Source organism: Tupaia chinensis, unplaced genomic scaffold (assembly GCF_000334495.1).
Source record: "Tupaia chinensis unplaced genomic scaffold, TupChi_1.0 Scaffold000350_1, whole genome shotgun sequence".
Classification (NCBI taxonomy): Eukaryota; Metazoa; Chordata; class Mammalia; order Scandentia; family Tupaiidae; genus Tupaia; species Tupaia belangeri.
Window position 1 is genome coordinate 5724073 of NW_006159844.1, and position 20606 is coordinate 5744678.

General features: G+C 40.4%; 1 pseudogene; it reads left to right on the forward strand.

Annotated features, from left to right (window-relative positions):
• LOC102488116 (acidic leucine-rich nuclear phosphoprotein 32 family member A-like) overlaps nucleotides 1–20606 on the forward strand; it is a 30476-nt pseudogene that overhangs the window by 4513 nt on the left and 5357 nt on the right.

A 20606-nucleotide genomic window follows, 5' to 3' on the forward strand; every position in this document is an offset into this window, starting at 1 on the left:
TATTTTATATATTCAATCACATTATTTAGCTTACAAAATGAATATTTCAACAGGTGAACATTTCTTCCCAGTCCAGTTGATAAAACTATAAAATATCTTCAACAGATAATACCACATTTCTTTGTCGCATTAATGCTTTGCCTCCCTATTTTTCTTCTAAATGTCCTTCCTCAAACCCTACTCTTTTACACACACTATATCTGGTATTTACATCCATATACTGTGTTTCTATATCCTTTAGTCAATCAGTTTCAGTCACAGAGTACAGACACTCAGTATATATTAAGTGGGGACATACAATGTCTCTCCTTCATAGCCTGGTTTGTTTCACTCAGCAGTAGCAGGGGTGTGGTGAAAAGGGGAACACTCTTACACTGCTGGTGGGGATGTAAATTGGTCCAGCCACTATGGAGAACAATTTGGAGATTCATCAAAAATCTACAAATATAACTACCATATGATCCAGCAATCCCACTCCTTGGTATCTACCCAAAGGACAGAAGAATACTTAATCAGAAAAGTGCTTGCACATCAATGTTTATTGTGGCACTATTCACAATTGCTAAGTCATGGAACCAACCCAAATGCCCATGAACCGATGAATAGATAGAAAAACTGTGGCACATATACTCTACAGAATACTATTCAATCATGAAAAACAACAAAACCCTGGCTTTTGACAGGAAGTGGATGAATATGTTAGTCAGAAACCTTTATTGAGTGTCAGAACAGAAAGATGAAGATGACGTGATTAAGTCATAAGGAAGCAAGAGCTGTTTATCAAGGAAGTCAAAGAAATGATGAGGCAAAAAGCCAAGCCAGGCAGGTGAACAACTGAAAAGTTCTGGGGATGCAAATTGGATGAATAATGCTTTCAAATATCTTTTATGTAATGTTTTTATTCTTTCCTTCCTTCCTCCCCTTTCGTCCCCTTTCCTCTCTACCTTCTTTCCCTCTCTCTTTCCTTCCTTCCTTATTTCCCTCCTTCTCCTCCTCTTTTTATTAAACTTTCTTTCTTGGGCGAGAGTGAGAGAGAGAAAGACAAACACTTAACAGAGTCTCATGCTACCCCTTAGCCTTTCCCAGCCAATCAAAATCACTGGCACATGCACAAGTGCCCAACAAGTACAGGTGGACTTAGGAACCGAGTCCCAATTTTCCATATGTCTTCCAGCGCTGTAGTACATTGTGCTACCACAGTGCCACTGCAGCTGGCCTCACCATTGTTTCGTAATGACACCTCATCAGATGATAAAAACATCCTTCTTGGTTTTTAAGTAACTAGACCCTAACAATGGCAGGCTGTAATTCTAGAGCCCTGTTTCTCAATCTTGGCTGCAATTGGGTGTTTTTAAAAATATCAGTGCCAAGAGTTAAAATCCCAGGCCAATTAAGTTAATCTCTAGGGGGTGCAAGCCCAGTCCTCAGTATTTTTTTAAAAGCTACCCCAAGTGAATTTAATGTGCAATGAAGGTTGTGGATTGCTATTTTAGAGGGAAGTTCTCTATTGTAAACTCCTCTCAAACTGACATGCATACAAATTACTTGAGGGATCTTGTTAAAATGCAAGTTTTGAATTAGTAAGTCTAATTTGGGTCCTGAAATTCACAATTTATAATAAGTTCCCAAGTAATGTTGGTGGGATTGGTCCAGAGACCACAAGGCTTTAGGAGAATGCTACAAGACTCTTTCTCTTCTTCTTCATTTTTTTTTCCTGTTCAGACTTTACATTGAATTGCTCTACAGATATAATTATTACATATGATGATTATACAAATAATAACCAAGCAGAAATAGCAAACAGTTTTATCTTAGAAATTAAAATTCAGGGCTAGCTCAGTGACACAGTGGTAATGCCCTGCTGAAATAATGCTGAATTCACATGAAAGATCACTGGTTCTGTTCCTTGAACAATATGTACATGCCAGGTATATGCACTCATGACCCTGGTGGGCTGGAAGGGCTGCAGGAACTTAAGACCTTTTGGAAGATGCTTGTGCTTCTCTCTCTCTCTGTTTCACTCTCATAAAAGAAATATTTTTTGGGGGGGAGAGGTTTTTTTACTATAGGGCATGTGAGCTCACCAGAAAGACAAAGTGAGACAGAAAGTGAGAAATCACTCCCCAGGGGGATGACCACACCACAATCCCTTTTCCTCCATTCTCCTCTTGGGATTTTTGGGCACACATGCACATGCACCCGGCGTGAGTTTAAGCCACCGGGTCCGAGACTCAAACCGCAGTCGACTACATGGAAGTCCAGCGACATAGCCATTATTCCAACTGCTGGTCCCAAGAAATACATTTTTAAACAAGGAAATTTAGAATATGAAAAAAGTGACTATGAGACCAGCAGATGGCATAATGTTTATGTCACTAGACTCCCACATGGCCAATGGCAGTTCAAGTCCTGGACCCAGCGGCTTGAAACTCTCACTGGGTGAGTGTGCCAGAGGAGAATGGAGGAAAAGGGATTGTGGTGTGGTCATCCCCCTGGGGAGTGATTTCTCACTTTCCATCTCACTGTCTTTGTTTCTCTCTAGCAAGCACATATGCCCTATGGCAAAACCATTTAAAAAAAAAAAGAAGAATATGACTGGTAACTTCTAAAAGAATCACTAAGTGTTTATATTTTCTAATTATAGCATATATTTATAAAGACCACAAAATATAAAACATTTACTTATAAAATTAATTTATTTATAAAATATTACCTCGAAAAATGTTTCAGTTTAAGTAAAAGATTAGTCTCTTAAACATACCATTTTTCTTTTCTTTCTTTTTTTTTTTTTTTGAGAGGTTTTTGCTATAGGGCGCATGTGCTCGCCAGACAGAGAGACACAGAGATAGAAAGCGAGAAATCACCCCCCCAGGGGGGATGGCCATGCCCCAATTCCTTCTCCTCTGTACTCCTCTCGGTTTCTTGGGCACGCACGCACACACGCCTGGTGTGAGTTTTAAGCCACCGGGTCCAGGACGCAAACTGCGGTCGACTACGTGGGAGTCCAGCAACATAGCCATTACGCTAACTGCTGGTCCCCAACACACCGTTTTTCTTTATGCTAATGAGCAATAACTCAACTTTCTGTGAAGAGAATGAAAGTCCAACATTTCTCTTTTTCTTTCTTTCTCTCTTTCTTTCTTTCTTTTTTTTTTTTGTAGAGAGTTTTTTGCTATAGGGCGTGTGTGCTCACCAGAGAAAGAGAGAGGAAGAGAGAAAATGAGAAACCGTGCCCAGGGGGGAATGGCCATTCCACAATTGTTTGTCCTCCAGTCTCCTCTCGGGATTTTGGGCACACGCACACATACACCCAAGTGTGAGTTTCAAGTCACTGAGTCTGGGACTCAAACCTTGGTCAACCATATGGGAGTCCATACCTTAACCACTATGCCACCTTTTCTTGGTACGTTTCAGTAAGTCTGATATTCTTTCAACTTGGCAGAATCAATCATGAAGAGGCTCACTATTATTTCCAGAAGGTAATGGTTGGGAAATTATAGTCCATGGGGAAGGGGCTCCCACGATTCCATTGCCTTAATGACTCTCAGGTAGAGTCAAGGTGGATAAACCAGTCTAACAGTTTAGGAGGCCTGAGCAGAGGAGGAGGGGAACCGCGTTGATATAAAACCCAGATTTATTTCTAGGAAATAAAAAACATCAAGGCTGAGTCTTTGGCCTCTTGGCTGGTTTGCAAAAACTCCTTATGATGTGGTGATTTTCAAGTCTCCTATGGACTCAATTTTAGCATCTCCACCATCTCTTCTTGTTTAAAGCATTTGGATCTCTCTTTCTTCAGTTCTTGGCCCAGGTAACTTAATTATTCCCTGAGCATCAAATTGATCTCTTCACTTTTTGGTCAGCTTCAGTAAGGTTGGAGATACTTAAAGACTCTTTTCTCTTGCCTGGCACTGTATAAAGATAACTCAAACCCTACATGCTCCTTTTTTTTTTTTTTTTTTTTTTAAGAGAGAGAGATGTTTGCTATAGCGTGCATGCATTCTGCTTGCCAGAAAGACAGAGACAGAAAGCAAGAAATCACCCTGCACGGGGAATGGCCATTGGCCATGCTGCAGTCTCTTTTCCTCCTTAGGATTTTGGGCACATGCACCTGGAGTAAGTTTAAGTCACAAGGTCCAGGACTTGAAATAAGGTTGACTATGTGGGAGTCCAGCCACATAGCCATCACGCCATCTGCTGGTCCCCCTACAAGCTCCTTTTTAGCAGCATTAAGCGTGTCAATAAGTCGACATTTCTTCTCAATACATGCAGCCCATGTTTCTGAAAGTGTTTTTCTCTTCTGACATAGTCAACTTTTATAAGCTGTTGTTATAGGGCATGTGCATTTACCAGAGAGAGACAGACAGGGATGGCCATTCCACAATCCCTTCTCCATTATCCTCTCAGGACTTCAGGCATACACACACGTGGCTTTTTTTTTTTTTTTTTTCAAGCCACTGGGTCCAGGACTCAAACTGCACAGCTGGTAACTTAGGATCCAGCTGCATTAACCTCCATGCCATTTGCTGCCCCCATAAAGACAACTTCTAACAGACTGAACAAATCTGAATAAAAACAAGAGGCCCACCAGTAAACAGATGAGATGTGGCTACTCCAGTCAACCCCTCTGAAGATCATAGAAAGTGAGCCCTGAATTCAGGCTCAGGTTATTGGGCACTAACTCTTCACCACTTTATCCAGCTTCTAAAATGTCAGCCCAAAGCCAAATTTCACAGACTTCAGCCCCTCCATGGTACTGCAGCCACTAAAGGGCCCTGCCCAGGAAGCAGGGATCCCACAGCCACAACAACCCTCAGGGGACATTGCAACATTCTATCTAGAAGCCATCTAATAACTGTCATTCTGGACTGGTCAGTTTATGGTTCGCAGTGGGGGAAAACGTGGAGAATTAATATGCTTATTTCCATTACCATCTAAGGATCATTTTTATTTACATATGTCCTGTTGCTTCTATATCAATGTAAAATAAAAATACTGTGAAATGTGCCAGTCATGTATGACTTGAGAAATTTTTAAAACTTTGTACCCATAGACAGTATCCAATACCCCATCAATACATGAATCATGTCCATTAGAATATGAAATATCCCATGTAAGGTTTTTTTACGAGAGATTTTTGCTATAGGATGCATGTACTCGTCAGAGAGACAGAAAGCGAGAAATCACCACCACCCCCCCCTTCCAGGGAGGATGGCCACACTGCAATCCCTTCTACCTTCTCTTCTTGAGTTCTTGGGGATGCACACACACACCTGACATGAGTTTTAAGTTGTCAGGTCGGGGACTTGAACTGCAATCGATTAAGTGGGAGTCCAGCGATGTAACCATTACAGCATCTGCTGGTCCCCTTTTGTAACTTTTTAATCAATACCCACCCACCATAAACATATGCATCCTGCTTTGATTTCTGCTCATATAAATTGGTTTCACCATTTCTTGAACATCATAGAATTAAACAAGTGCACACTTTAATGTCTGCCTCTTTTGACCAATGTAGTCCTTTTGATGTACATTCATGTTTCTTTGTGAATAAAAAACCCACAAGTATCACAATGCATTTATGGCTATTTAGATTGCTTCAAAGATGGCTATTAAGGGTAAAGGTATCATGGCTATTAATGTGCATATCTTTTTTTTTTTTTTTGGAGAGGTTTTAGCTATAGGGCGCGTGCGTTCACCAGAAAGACAGAGAGAGACAGAGAGACAGAAAGTGAGAAATCACCCCCTAGGGGGGATGACCACGCCATAGTCCCTTTTCCTCCATTCTCTTCTCAGGATCATGGACACGCACCCACATGTGCCTGGCATGAGTTTAAGCCACCGGGTCTGGGACTCCAACCACAGTCAACTACATGGGAGTCCAGAGACATAGCCATTACGCCAACTGCTGGTCCCTATGTGCATATCTTTTTTATGAACATGTTTTTTTATTTGCCCTTCATGTAGAAATCCTGGGTTAGAGTATGCTAAATATTTTATGAAGCAGCTTTATTGGGCTATAATTTTCATGTATTAATATTCAACTTAAAATTTATTTTTAGTTTTTGCTATAGGGTATGTGCACTCTCCAGAGAAAGAGAGAGAAATCACCCTTCAAGGGGATGGCCATGCAGTAGTCCATTCTCTAACATTCTCCCCTTGGGATTTTGAGTGCACGCGTATACACACATGCACACGCACACATACACATGCTTAGCATGTTTTCTAGGCCACTGAGTCCAAGACTTGAACCATGCAGTTGACCATGTAAGATGCAGCCAGTTTAACCACCATGGCACCTGGCCGGTCCAATATTCAGCTTTTTAAAAACACAGCTCAGGGGACCAGCAATTAGCATAATGGCTATGTCACTTGACTCCCATGTTTTCGACTGTGGTTTGAGCCCCAGACCCGGTAGCTTAAACTCAGGCCAGGCGCATGTGCATGCGTGCCCAAGATCCCGAGAGGAGAATGGAGTAGAAGGGATTGTGGCGTGGTCATCCCCCCGGGGGTTGATTTTGCACTTTCTATCTCTATCTCTCTCTGTCTTTCTGGCGAACACACGTGCCCTATAGTGAAAAACCTCTCAAAAAATAAAAAATAAATAAAAATAAAGCAGCTCCAGACCAGTAGATGGTATAATGGTTACATTGTTGGACCCCTATGTAGTGGACTGCAAGTCAAGCCCCAGACCCAGCAGCTTAAAACTCATGCTGGGCATGTGTGCAAGCTTGCCCAAGATCCCAAGAGAAGAATGGAGGAGAAGTGATTGCGGCACAGCCATTCCCCCTGGGGGATAATTTCTTGCTTTCTGATTCTCTGATATGCACACATGCCCTACAGCAAAAATCTCTCTTAAAAAATAAATAAATAAAAACATAGCTAAACAGGGCCAGCAGGTGGTGTGGTGGTTAAAGTAATAGACTCCCACATGCTAACTGAGGTTCAAGTCCCAGACCTGGCAGCTTGTTTTCTCACTTTCCCTCTCTTGCTCTCTAGTGAATGAAATAATAACAACAATAATAATAAAATGAAATTAAAAAAAAAAACTCAGCTGGTGGCATGGTGATTAAGGTGACTGGATCCCTCATGGCTGACTGCCTAGTTTGAGTTCCAGACCCAGCAGTTTGAGGAACATGATGGGTACATGTTCCAATAACCTTTTTCCTGGTCCCTGGCAACCAACATTAGACTTTGCTTCTGTATGTTCTATGTAGGCTTAACTGGAATTATGCAGTCAGTATTTGCCATTTCCAACTCACTTATTTCATTTAGCATAATGTGCTTAGGGTTCATACATGTTGTCAAATATGGATTTCTTTTTTTAATTAATTTATTTTTAATTGAGAAATAATTGTGTTTTGATCTGTGTATTCATTATATAAAGATTCAATCTAGCTAAGTAGACTAAGCCATGCACAGAAATATAAGTACTAAATAATCTGACTTAGATGTGGAATGTCGATACCATGCTGTCTTGATTATTATAGCTTTGTGATCTGTTTTGAAGTACAGTCCCAAATTTTCTATTATTAAGGAGTTCCTATTAAAGAATAATGTATAAAAAGACCCACAATCTCCTTTCCCCAAAAAGGTGGGTCAAGTACATGACCAAACTGTTCACAGAAAATTACTTCCCTTTCATATTTCCTATTCCAATGCTTATTCTGGTAAAGTATACTGATAACAACTATTTGCCTATGGTTATTCATTGTATTATTTTTACAGCAAGAAAATTCCCAAGACATACAGGAAAAGAATATTCCAGAAGAAGGGAGTGATAAACAGAGTCAAACGCTGATGAGAGGTCAAGTAAGGTAAGTATGAAAAATGTCCACTGGTTCTATACATGAATGGTGGATTGATCTTAAATCAGAATCCCAAGACAATTCAGTAAGGGAAGGAATAGTCATTTCTGGGACCAGCAGGTGGTGTGGTGGTTAAGGCTCTGGCCACTCCCACATGGCCTACCACAGTTCAAGTCCCAGACCTGGTGGCTTGCTTTCTAACTTTGCCTCTCTCTCTCTCTCTCTCTGCCACTTTCTGGCCAAATTAAAATAAATTAATGAATAAATAAAATTAAATAAATAATTTTTGGGGGGGAGAGGTTTTTGCTATAGGGTGCATGTGCTCACCAGGAACACAGAGAGAGACAGAGAGACAGAAAGCGAGAAATCACCCCCCAGGGGGATGGCCACGCCACAATCCCTTCTCTTCCATACACCCAGCATGAGTTTAAGCCACCAGGTCCGGGACTCGAACCACGGTCAACTACATGGGAGTCCAGCAATGTAGCCATTACGCCAACTGCTAGTCCCAAAATAAAGAATTATTTTTTAAAAAATAGTCATTTCAACAAATGGTGCTGGGATAACTGGAAATCCACATGCAAGATAATGAATTTGCACCACTGCCTTCCACTGTATGTAAAATTTGACTCAAGTGGGGTCCAGCAGTTAGTGTAATGGCTATGTCGCTGAACTCCCATGTAGCCAACTGTGGTTCAAGTCCCGGACCTGGTGGCTTAAACTCACGCCAGTGCGTGTGCGTGCATGCCCACGATCCCGAGAGGAGAGAGGAGAAGGGATTGTGATGTGGCCATCCCCCCTGGGAGGTGATTTCTTGCTTTCTGTCTCTCTGTCTCTCTCTGTCTTTCTGGTGAGCACACGCGCCCTATAGCAAAAACCTCGCCAAAATAAATAAATAAATAAATTTACTCAAGTGGATCAAAGACTTAAATGTAAGGAACTAAAATTGCAAGAGTCTTAGCATATAAAACAGGTGAAATAAAAACATTATTATGACTCTGGGTTAAGCAATGGTTTCTAAGACATGATGCCTAAGCATAAGCAACCATAGGGAAAATAGGTAAGACAGACTTAGTCAAAAGCTTTTGTACATTAAATGATACTATCAAGAAAGTGAAAAAGCAATTCACAAAATAGGAGAAAATATTTGCAAACCATATATCTGATAAGGGTTTAGTATCCAGATTACATAAAGAAATCTTAAAACTCAATACATCCCATTTTTAAATATGCAAAGGATTTGAGTAGACATTTCTCCAAAGAAAACATGCTGATGTCTAATAAGCACATAAAGAGATATTCAACACCGTAAGTCATCAGGAAAATACAAATCAAAACCACAATGAGATACTATTTCATACTTATTAGGATGACTAGAATCAAAAACTCAGATAATAATAGTGAAAGTGGATCCCACATATATTAATGATAAGAAAGTAAAATGATACAGTTATTTTGGAAAACGGTTCATCAGTTCCTTAAAAAGTTAAACAGAGTTTATTAAATGACCTAGTAATTCAACTGATAAGGATATATCTAAGAGTACTGGAAACATGTTCACACAAAAACTTGCACATGAATGTATATAGCAACATTATTCGTAATAGCCAAAAAGTATAAGCAATTCAAATATCCATTGGTTGACGAAGGATAAGCAGAATGGCATATGTATTCTGTGATATCTCTATTTGACAGAATATTATCCAGCAATCAAAGGAATGAAGTGGTGACACATCCCACAACATATACGAAACTTGAAACCATAATATTAAATGAAAGAAGTTAATTATAAAAGATCACATATTATATGATTATATTTATAATAACTGTCCAGAACAGGAAAATCTATTAAGGTGAAAATAGATTACTGGTTGTGAGCGACTAGAAAGAGGAGGTGTTGGGAATGAATGGCTGCTAATGGATTCAGGGGTGATAAGAATGTTCTGGAATTAGTGGTGATAGTTACATATGTTTATGAATATGCTAAGAAAAGCACTGAATTGTACACTTTAAAATATTAATTTTACAGTAATTAAATTATATCTAAAAAAATTAAAAAGTGTTTATTAGGTTTTTTGAGACTAGGACATTATTGGCAACTTACCCAAGAGTAGTTTTAGGGACATATTAGTGAGCAAAGACAGACTGCAGTAGAACAAATAATGAGTGGGAAGTAAAAATGTGTAGATAGTGATTATATACAAGCTTTTCAAGAAAGTTAGATCAGAAGAGAAAAAAGAGGGCAATAGTAATAAGAGATGAAAGGCCAAAGAATATTTTTTATTTTTTTTTAAAGATGGGAAACACTTGAATAAGTTAAAATGCTAATGGAAGATCTAGTTGAGAAGTAGTTGAATATATTGAGGATGGAAATGATAATAATTGAATAATTAAGGGAGTGAAAATGGGTAGAATGGGTTCTTTTTTTTTTTTGGAGAGGTTTTTTTTGCTATAGGGCACGTGCGCTCATCAGACAGACAGAGAGAGACATAGAGACAGAAAGCAAGAAATCACCCCCCAGGGGGGATGGTCACGCCGCAATCCCTTCTCCTCCATTCTCCTCTCGGGACTTTGGGCACACACACACACGCGCCTGATGTGAGTTTTAAGCCACTGGGTCTGGGACACGAACCGTGGTGGGAGTCCAGCGACATAACCATTATGCTAACTGCTGGTTCCCAAAATGGGTAGAATGGTTCTTGAACAAAGATAACTAGTAAATAGGAAAGATGCTGACTGGGGAAGTGAAATTATGTTTATTGAAATGGCTGAATTTGAGGAAGTTAAAATTCTTGTCTGAGGGTTTTTGTTTTCTTTAAGTAATAAATGTTCAGATCAGCTGCTGGAAAGAAAGTTAAGTGTTGGTAGAAAGGTCTGAAGTGGGAGAAGAACAGAAAATGTTTAAGGCAGCTACTGTGGAAGTGTGAGAGAAATAGGGAAATAGTAAGCCTGTTGGGCAACACTGAGGGCCCTGCCCCAGTAGAATATTGGTAACCAAGAAATGTACAGTGGAGTAAATTTCCACAGTCATGTTTCTCTAGCAATACTCAACAATTCAGGTGAAAGAAACAGATGAACTCAACTAGAGTTGTGATTTTTCCAGGTAAGTGAGAGGGAAGGGAGGAACATTAAAGTCAGGGGTTTAGCTATATTCTCAAAAGCGAGGTTGAAGTTATGGACCATGAAGAAGGAAGGAAGCACACTGAGAGAGATGTGAGCTAGAGATGAGAAGTGGTGGGGATATTTTTCTCTGGTGGAAGAGATGAAAAAGACTGGAGAATGTGGTCATAGATTAGTCTCAAAACCTTTTACTTTAGGAATGAAGCATTTCCAAATGATGACATGATACAAGATATGAACACAAGAGTCACTGAGATGATCTCAAGAGGTTTAGAGGCCAATGTGTGGATGGATTATCTCTTTGGATGCTGAAGTTATTCATGAAAATCGGTTTATAAATATTTATACATTTCTCAAAATGTCTAGAAATAGCTTCAATGCCTCTGCTTTCTTTTTTTTTAAATAATTATTTTATTTGACTTTATTAATTTATTGCAATTTGACCAGAGAGGGACAGAGAAAGAGAGAGAAAGCAAGAAAGCAACCCACTAGGTCTGGGACTTGAACTGTAGTTAGCCATGTGGGAGTCTAGTGCCCTTAACCACCATGCCACCTACCAGCCCCTTAATGCCTCTGTTTTCTACCTTTTAATCTATTTTAGCCATGCATCATTTTTTTTAACTTTATTTACTCATTCATTTATTTATTTCAATTTGGCCAGAGAGGGAGAGAGAAAGAGAGAGAGAACAAGCTGCCAGGGCCGAACCATAGTCAGCCAAGTGGGAGTCCAGCACAGTGAGAAATCCCCCCCCCAGAGTGGATGGCCACACCACAATCCCTTCTCCTCCATTCTCCTCTTAGAATCTTGGGCATGCGTGTGCATCCACACATGTGCCCAGTGTGATTTTCAAGCCACCAGGTCTGGAACTTGAACGGCAGTCTGCAATGTGGGAATCCAGGACCCTCAACCACCAAGCCACCTGCCGATCCCTTAGCCATACATCTTCACTCTCATTCTTCTTTTGGTATTTATAAAAAGAAAAATTTGTCATCTGCATTATTTTTTATGCTATCATATATCTTTTCCTGAAAATATACAAAATTATTTGTTTACTAATTGTGTGTGGATGTGCACATAGGCAGGCCCTGAATCCACAAATTATTTTAGAATGAAACATAACTTTTTTATGGTCTTAGGACTATGTAAAATTTAATTTAAAAGTCCATATTTGACAGACTGATCACAGTAGCATGAGTAGCATAATATGGTAATTAAGAATATAGACACTGGGGGCCAGGCAGGTGGCATGGTGGTTAATGGCACTGGACTCCCACATGGCTGTCTACCATGGTTCAACTCCCGTACCTGGCGGCTTGCTTTTTCACTATCACTCTCCCTCTCTCTCTGGTAAAATGGAATACTACTACTACTACTAAATAAAATTGAATAAATAATTACTAAAAAATATATATACATATAGACACTGGTTCCACAAGTCTGTGTTCAAGTAACAAGTCTGTGTAACTTTTTACAAGCTATTTACTTTATCTGAGCCTTAATTTCCTCAATGTAAATGTTTACCAGCAAAAAAGTATAAAATGCTTAAGATTAAAAAAAAACAAGTTCATATTTAAATCTGATAATCCCAGAAATCTCAGCACAAAACCACAAATTTATACTGTTGGCACATTTAATAACTTAACCTATAGTCCTTGATCTGTGAGGTTTAGGGCATCTAATCTGTCACTCTACTGTATTACTGGGATTGTCCTTAAATTCCAGAAATTCCAAGGAAAGGAAATTCTATTGACCCCAAGCAAACCAGTTTGGTCCAGTTACTCTTTGTCCATGTGCTAAATGAAATCCCCTAGTAGCACACATTTTCTAAACTGACCAGAACTCCTAGAATAACCTATATTGTCTCTGTCCTTTTGGTTGTAAGGAACCCCCACTCCTGCTCTCTTGAATTGAGTTCCTTAGATCTATTCTAATCCTCTGTACCCCTGGAACAGCCCACAATTCTGAAGATGGACTGGTAGTTTCTCAATTTAGTGAAACTGTGTTACATGGCCCACTTTCTTTCCTCTAATGTCTGAGTGAGACTAAGCTATAGGAATAGAATAGAATAAGAGTAATTAAATTTTTTGGGGGGAGGGGAGGTTTTTGCTATAGGCCATGTGTGCTCGCCAGACAGACAGAGAGAGACATAGAGACAGAAAGCGAGAAATCACCCCCCAGGGGGGATGATCACGCCGCAATCCCTTCTCCTCCATTCTCCTCTCGGGATCTTGGGCACGCACGCGCATGCGCCTGGCCGGCATGAGTTTTAAGCCACCGGGTCCGGGATGCGAGCCGTGGTCGACTACGTGGGAGTCCAGCGACATAGCCATTACGCAACTGCTGGTTCCCAAGAATAATTAAAATTCTTCAGTATTTTATTTCTCATGCCTCTGTCTTATGTTGGGCCTATGTATACTTTTTGGGCTCCTCATATTATTGCTACTGAAAATGTGTACAGTTGTTAGTCTATAGTTTTCCAGAAAACTCTCCCTTTTTACATTATTTCTCAGATTACTAATATTGATTCGGAAATCAATGGGCAAATTCTTTCAGTAACTAAGTACAATTCTTCAGAGTCCTGGAGTTACCAAAGACACAGAGAGAGAAAGTGAGAAAGCCCTCTTTTGTGGGGGAAAGTCACACAATCCCTTTTCCTCTGTTCTCTCCGGATTTTGGGTTCACATGCATATGTACCTAGTGTGTTTTTCAAGCTTCTGAATCCAGTACTCAAACCACACAGTGAGCCATGTGGGATACAGCCACCTTAACCACCATGCCACCTTAACCACCATGCCACTGGTTGACCCAATTACGAAAGATATACTTCTCTAATTTGAGGTGGAAATATATCCCTGACCAATGTATATCCTAGCATGAATGAAATAGATTGGATAGGGCAGATGACATTGCATGTGAAAACAGGTCTTAAAGTTCCAAAGTCTTAATACTTGTATTACAGATTTGCAGATTTGTCCCAGGAATGTGAATGTTATGTTTTATCAACATTATTGAGAACCTGGAAAACAGTTCCCAAATAGTATTTTGATTTTGATTTTGATTTTTCCAGCTTGAAAGTATTTTGTTTTGTTTTGTTTTGTTTTGTTTTGTTTTGTTTTTGGAGAGGTTTTTGCTATAGGGCGCGTGTGCTCACCAGAAAGACAGAGAGAGACATAGAGACAGAAAGCGAGAAATCACCCCCAGGGGGGATGGTCACGCCACAATCCCTTCTCCTCCACTCTTCTCTCGGGATCTTGGGCACGCACACACACGCACCCGGCGTTGAGTTCAAAGCCCCTGGGTCCAGGACGCGAACCGCGGTCGACTACATGGGAGTCCAGCGACATAGCCATTACGCTAACTGCTGGTTCCCCAGCTTGAAAGTATTTTTTGATGTGGGACCAGCAGATGGCATAATGGCTATGCCGCTGGACTCCCATGTAGTCGACCGTGGTTCGAGTCCTGGACCCAGTAGCTTAAACTCACACCAGGTGCATGTGTCTGCATGCCCAAGATACCAAGAAGAGAATGGAAGTGAAGGGATTGCAAAGTAGCCATCCCCCCAGGGGTGGTTTCTTGCCTTCTCTCTGTCTCTGTTTTTCTGGCGAGCACATGCACCCTATAGCAAAAACCTCCACAAAAAAAGAAAGTATTTTTTATTGCATAGAAAATGAAGTAGGATAGTGGAACCAGCAGTTGGCGTAACGGTTATGTCGCTAGACTCCCATGTAGTCGACAATAGTTTCAGTCCTGGACCCAGTAGCTTAAACTCAACACCAGGCACATGTGCGCGCGTGCCCAAGATCCCGAGAGAAGAATGGAGAAGGGATTGCGGCATGGCCATACCCTCTAAGGGATGATTTATTACTTTCTGTCTCTCTGTTTCTCTCTGTCTTTCTGGCAAGCGCACGTGTCCTATAGCAAAAACCTCTCCAAAAGAAAAGAAAATGAAGTAGTATAGTAATCAAGTAGCCCAATTCTCTTTTTATTCAGCTACTAAAATCATATCATGTTCCTCACGGTTTATTTTTTAAGTGTTTTTTTCTCTACAAACTCTTAAAGAGAGTCTACAGGTAGAAGATAAACCATTTATATCAAGTTAGAAATTTAAAAATTTTGTTCAAGATGGTTCCATGGCTTAATATTTAAGGAGTTGGAACCCACATGATTGACTATGTGGTTAGAATCCTGGTCCCTGTGGCTTGAAAAACGCAGAGGGTAGGTTTGCATGTGTGTCCCAAATCCTGACAGGCTGGAGAAATGAAGAAGGGATTGCAGCATAACCATGCCCCATTAGGGGGTGCTTTCTCCTTTTCCCTTCCTCTCTCTTTTTCTACATCTCTGGTGAGCATACACAGCCTCTGGAAAAATAATAATAATAAATAAAATTGCGGTATTATAATGTAATTCTCAGGTTTTCAGCAGACCAAGAGTACTAAAGCCAAATTTTGCTTAAATATTTACCAATTCCCTCATAATGTATTTTATAATCTGCCTTTTACAACTTCAGAACAATGATAGGGAGAGTTGATAATGACAATATGGGGTCCTGATGTGGATGCTGTGGTAACACAATTGGACCCCCTTGGGAAAGGTCCGGGGTGCAAGTCCCAGGACTTCCCTGAATATGCCAAGCATACTCATGACCCTGGCTGGCTGGGACTGGGATGGATCATGGTGTGAAGAACGTGTTAGGGTACTAGTTTCTTTCTCAGAAGAAATACTTAAGAATTAGCTAGGGGGACCAGCAGATGGCGTAATGGCTACATCTCTGGACTCTCATGTAATTGACCGCGGTTTGAGTCCCAGGCCCAGTGGCTTAAACTCATGCTGGGCATGTGTGCATGTGCGCCCAAGATCCTGAGAGGAGAATGGAGGAGAAGGGATTGCTGCATGGCCATCCCACCAGGGAGTAATTTCTCGCTTTCTGTCTCTCTGTCTCTCTCTGTCTGTCTGGTGAGTGCACATGCCCTATTGCAAAAACCTCTCAAAAAAAAAAGAAAATTAGCTAGGTACTTCAATTTTACTGCACACCAGGCCCCTATTTTTCATTCGATCCTCACAACAATCTTTTGAGGTAGGCTTTAGTGTTAACTCCACTTACAGATCAGGAAATAGACACAGAGTTGTTAACTAATTTATACACTTTTAAAATTGTAACTATTAAGTACCAAAGATGGGATTATTCTAAATCAAGCCTACCTGACATCAAGGAATAAGTGAAGGGACCAGCAGTTAGCATAATTGGCTATGTTGCTGGATTCCCATGTGGCAGACCACGGTTTGAGTCCTGGACCTGGTCGTTTAAACTCATGCTGTATGCGTGCATGTGTGCCCACGATCCTGAGAGGAGAATGGAGAAGGGATTGCGGCGTGGCCATCCCGCCCCCCCCCCAGGGGGGTGTGATTTCTCGCTTTCTGTCTCTCTTGTCTTTTTAGCAAGCGCATGTTCCCTATAGCGAAAACCTCTCCAAAAAAAAAAAAAAAAGAAGAAAAAAAAAGGAATAAGTAAATAATTACTGTACAAAACACTTTTTCTTCTACTCTAGTTTTCTGCTACATTGTATTAGATAAAGTTTACCTTCCTTCCTTCAAGTTGTCAGCAGGATATTGAAGATTCAGACATGAAATGATGTTTGGAAGGCACGAAGTAATTTCATCCCTATTAATGTACCAGTGGTAGTAGCTTTTTGAAAGCTACCTTCTGTGACATATGAAAACAAAAAAAGGGGGAAATGATTTTTTAACCCTCCTATTCTTTGAGGATTCGTGGACTCAGTGGTGCATACAGGACCTGTTTGAACATATGCTTTCTTTTCTGTCTTTGGCATCCCTGCACATATCCAAAACAGACAGAAATATAGACAGGTACCCTCCCCCAAGTACTCGATCTTATGTTACATTTTCAGGCTTTGAACTGAACACCTGATTTACCAGAACTGTGTATAGAGAATAACAGAAATAGTTTTTCTCTAATAACCTACTTAAACATTCAAAAATATAATATTTAATAAAAAGAAAGATTAAGACCACAACCTATTACTTCACTATAAATTACATAAGTGAGACCAGTAGGTGCTGTGGTGGTTGGGGGTGCTGGACTCCCACATGGCCAACTGTGGTTTGAATCCCAGACCTGGAGGGTTTCCTATTTTCTCTCTTGCTCTGGAAATATTAAAATAATAATAATAATAAAGTTAAGTAAAAAAATTCTTTAAAAAATAATAAATTACAATAAGTGACCTTACTACTTCAGTATTGGCCCAACTTATTAATTATCATCGGCTCTAATAGAATGTTGAGATTATACTGCTGCTTTCCTGTAGGTTACTGGTTTTAACTGCTAGAAGGAAAAACCAGTAAAGTAAATAGAACACACTCACAGCAATATGAAATTCAGCATATAACTTTTCAACACCACAAAAGACAAGGTAATTATTTCTTAGCTGTTTAGTGTTTTTATTATCACTGCATTTAGAATTTAAAAGCTGACTACCTCCTTTGAATACTACTTGGAATCCAAAGAAATGCTCCAGATTGTCTGAAAAAAAGTGAAATAAGTGAATTTTTTCTCTGTGGGGAGACACAGCATGTTCAGGCTCACCTGAGATCCAAACCTGGCTCCTCTAATATTGCCCTACCACCTGTGCCTCTGCATCTGGGCCTGCATCTTTCATTCTTCCAGGCACTTGGATTCTTTTCTTATTACTTTACACTGTAAACTCATTTGCTAGCTATTGCCTTTTCTTTTCCCCTCCCCACCAAGCTCCAATGTTCTGTTTCCTACAAATCTTAGCCAGTGGGTAACTGATAAATAAACTCAAACTAATATATTAATGACAACAGCTAACTAGAAAATTTGGGGAAGTGGTTTGGAAAAGGCCTGTCCCAGCAGTTTTCAAATCCTACCTGAGAAGCAGCTTAATTTATCTCCAAGAGTGTTTCTAATCAAGTTAGTTGACAAGTACTATACATTTAGAAAAAGTATGTTTAGATATAAACTGGAAGACAGCACGTGTCATTGAGATTAAGGCACTGGATCCCATATGGCCAATTGCATGGTTTGAGTTTTGGATCTGGTGGCTTAAAAAACATGCTGGGCACATGTGAATGTGTGCCCCAAAATCCCTAGAGGAGAATAGGGGAAACGGAATTATGGAGTGGCTATCCCCCGGAGGGTGATCTCTCTCTCTCTCTCTCTCTCTCTCTCGTGTGTGTGTGTGTGTGTGTGTGTGTAGTTCTTGGCTCAGCAGGTGACGTGGTGGTTAAGGCTGCTGGATCCCACATGGCCAACTACAGGACTCGAGTCCTGGACCAAGTACCTTGAAAAACACCCAGTGCAAAACACACTGACAGGGCTGTTTGAATCCCAGCCTAGAAGCTTGAGAAACATGCTGGGCAAATGAGCGTGTGTGCCCAAAATCCAAACAGGAGAATGGAGGAGAAGGGATTGCAATGTGGCTATCCCCCAGGGGGGGTGGTTTCTCACTTTCTGTCTCTGTCTCTCTGTCTTTCTGGCGAGTGCATGTGCCCTATAGCAAAAACCTCTCCAAAAATAAAGAATAGATGATCATACCCCTTTTTCATGACTGAATCAAATTACAAAAATTAAATTGGACCTATATGTTCAGAACTTAATCACAGATAAAACTCAGAAGTAATTTGATGAATTCTGCTTATTCTTGCTTTTTTTTTTTTTTAGACTTTTGTTTATAGGGCTTGTGTACTTGCCAAAGAGACAGAAAGCAAGAAATCACTGCCCCACCCCAGGGGGGTGCTGGCCACACAGCAGTCCCTTCTCTGTTCTCCTCTCAGGATCTCAGGTGTGCACACACATGTGCCCAGCATGAGTTTTAAGCTGCTGAGTCCAGGACTCGAACCATGGTCAACTATGTGGGAGTCCAGCAACATAACTATTATACCATCAGCTGACTCCAACTCTACTTATTGTTCCCAATCCATATAAAGTAAATTTTTCCATTTGTGTACTCTCTTTTTAAAGAATTATTTATTTAATTTTATTTTTTATTATTATCTTTAATTTGTTATACAACACATGTGCTCAACAGAAAGAGAGAGTGAGATAGCGAGAATACAAGCTGCCAGGTCAGGGACTCCAAATCGTGGTTGACCATGTAGGAGTCCAGCTCCTTAACCATCACACCACCTGCTGGCTCCTATTTGTGAATTCTTTACTCATTAATTTATGCTGTATGATAATCATTTAGTTATTTAACATGGATTTATTTGTATCTTTTATAGGCTTAGCACTTGGCTAAGTGATATTTGAGTAGGATAATCTTATTTTCTTAAACAAAAAAATAGGGCATTTGCTCTGAAAAATATCTCTAGTGACAGTGTTCCTGAGTTATAGAAATGAGGACTATTGAGCCAACAGATAGCATAGTGGTTACGTCACTGGACTCCCACATGGCCAACTGCGGTTTGAGTCCCAGACCCAGTGGCTTGAAACTCACACCGGCCACATGTGCATGCGTGAATGCGTGCCCAAGTCCCCAAGAGGTTAATGGAGGAGAAGGGATTATGGCATGACCATCCCCTCAGGGGGGGTGACTTTTTGTTTTCTGTCTCTTTGTCTCTCCAGTGAGCACACATACCCTATAGCAAAAATCTCTCGTAGAAAAAATAAGAAATGAGGACACTCTTGGAAATTTGAAACATAATGTTCCCAAATATTTATTTTTTTAAAAAGGTAACATGTAAAACAATAGTAAAAAGTGATTTATTGAGTATCTATGATTTGTCAGACATTTTACACAAGTATCTCCAAAAAAGTTCATGGAAAATGGCGGGACCAGCAGTTAGTGTAATGACTATGTCACTGGACTCCCATGTAGTCCACTGCGGTTCGCGCCCCGGACCCGGTGGCTTAAACTTACACCGAGCGCATGTGCGTGTGTGCCCAAGGTCCCAAGAAGAGAATGGAGGAGAAGGGATTGCGGCGTGGCCATCCCCAGAGGGGGGGCTTTCTCACTTTCTGTCTCTCTGTCTCTCTCTGTCTGGCTGGCAAGCTCACGTGCCCTATAGCAAAAACCTCTTCAAAAAAAAAAAAAGTTAATAGAAAATGCTTGTTGTGAAAAAAAACATGCATGGATTTCAAATTTTTTGTACCAAAATAAATTCATACCAACTAGTTGTAATATGTCCATACAGGATCTACTTGGGGGCACTAAGAAGAATGAGAGATCAGTTTGAAAAAAACCCTTGTTAGAGCAATGTGAATTCTGCTAAAATTGAAGCAAAAACTAAGATCAAATTGATGGTGATCCATGGGTGGAAGAATGGTGAACTCGCTGATGCTTTACAAAGAGTTTATGGGAACAGTTCCCCCAAAGAAATAAGCAGTTAACAAATTAATGATTCATTGTAAGAGGGGACTAGACAATGTTGAAGGTGATGGCTGCAGCAATAAACCATCTGTACAATTTGCAAGGAAAAAATTAATTTCATTCATGCCCCCTGCTGAAGAAGGGAGTCAAATCTCATGCAGCTTACAATGCAGTTTGAGTCTCAGCCCAGGTGCCTTGAAAAACATGCCAGGCACGTGTGTGTGTGTGCGTGTGTGTGTGTGTGTGTGCCTCAAATACTGACAGTAGAGAAAATGGAGGAGAAAAGATTGTGGAATGACCATGTCTTATTGGGAATATTTTCTCTCTAGCATA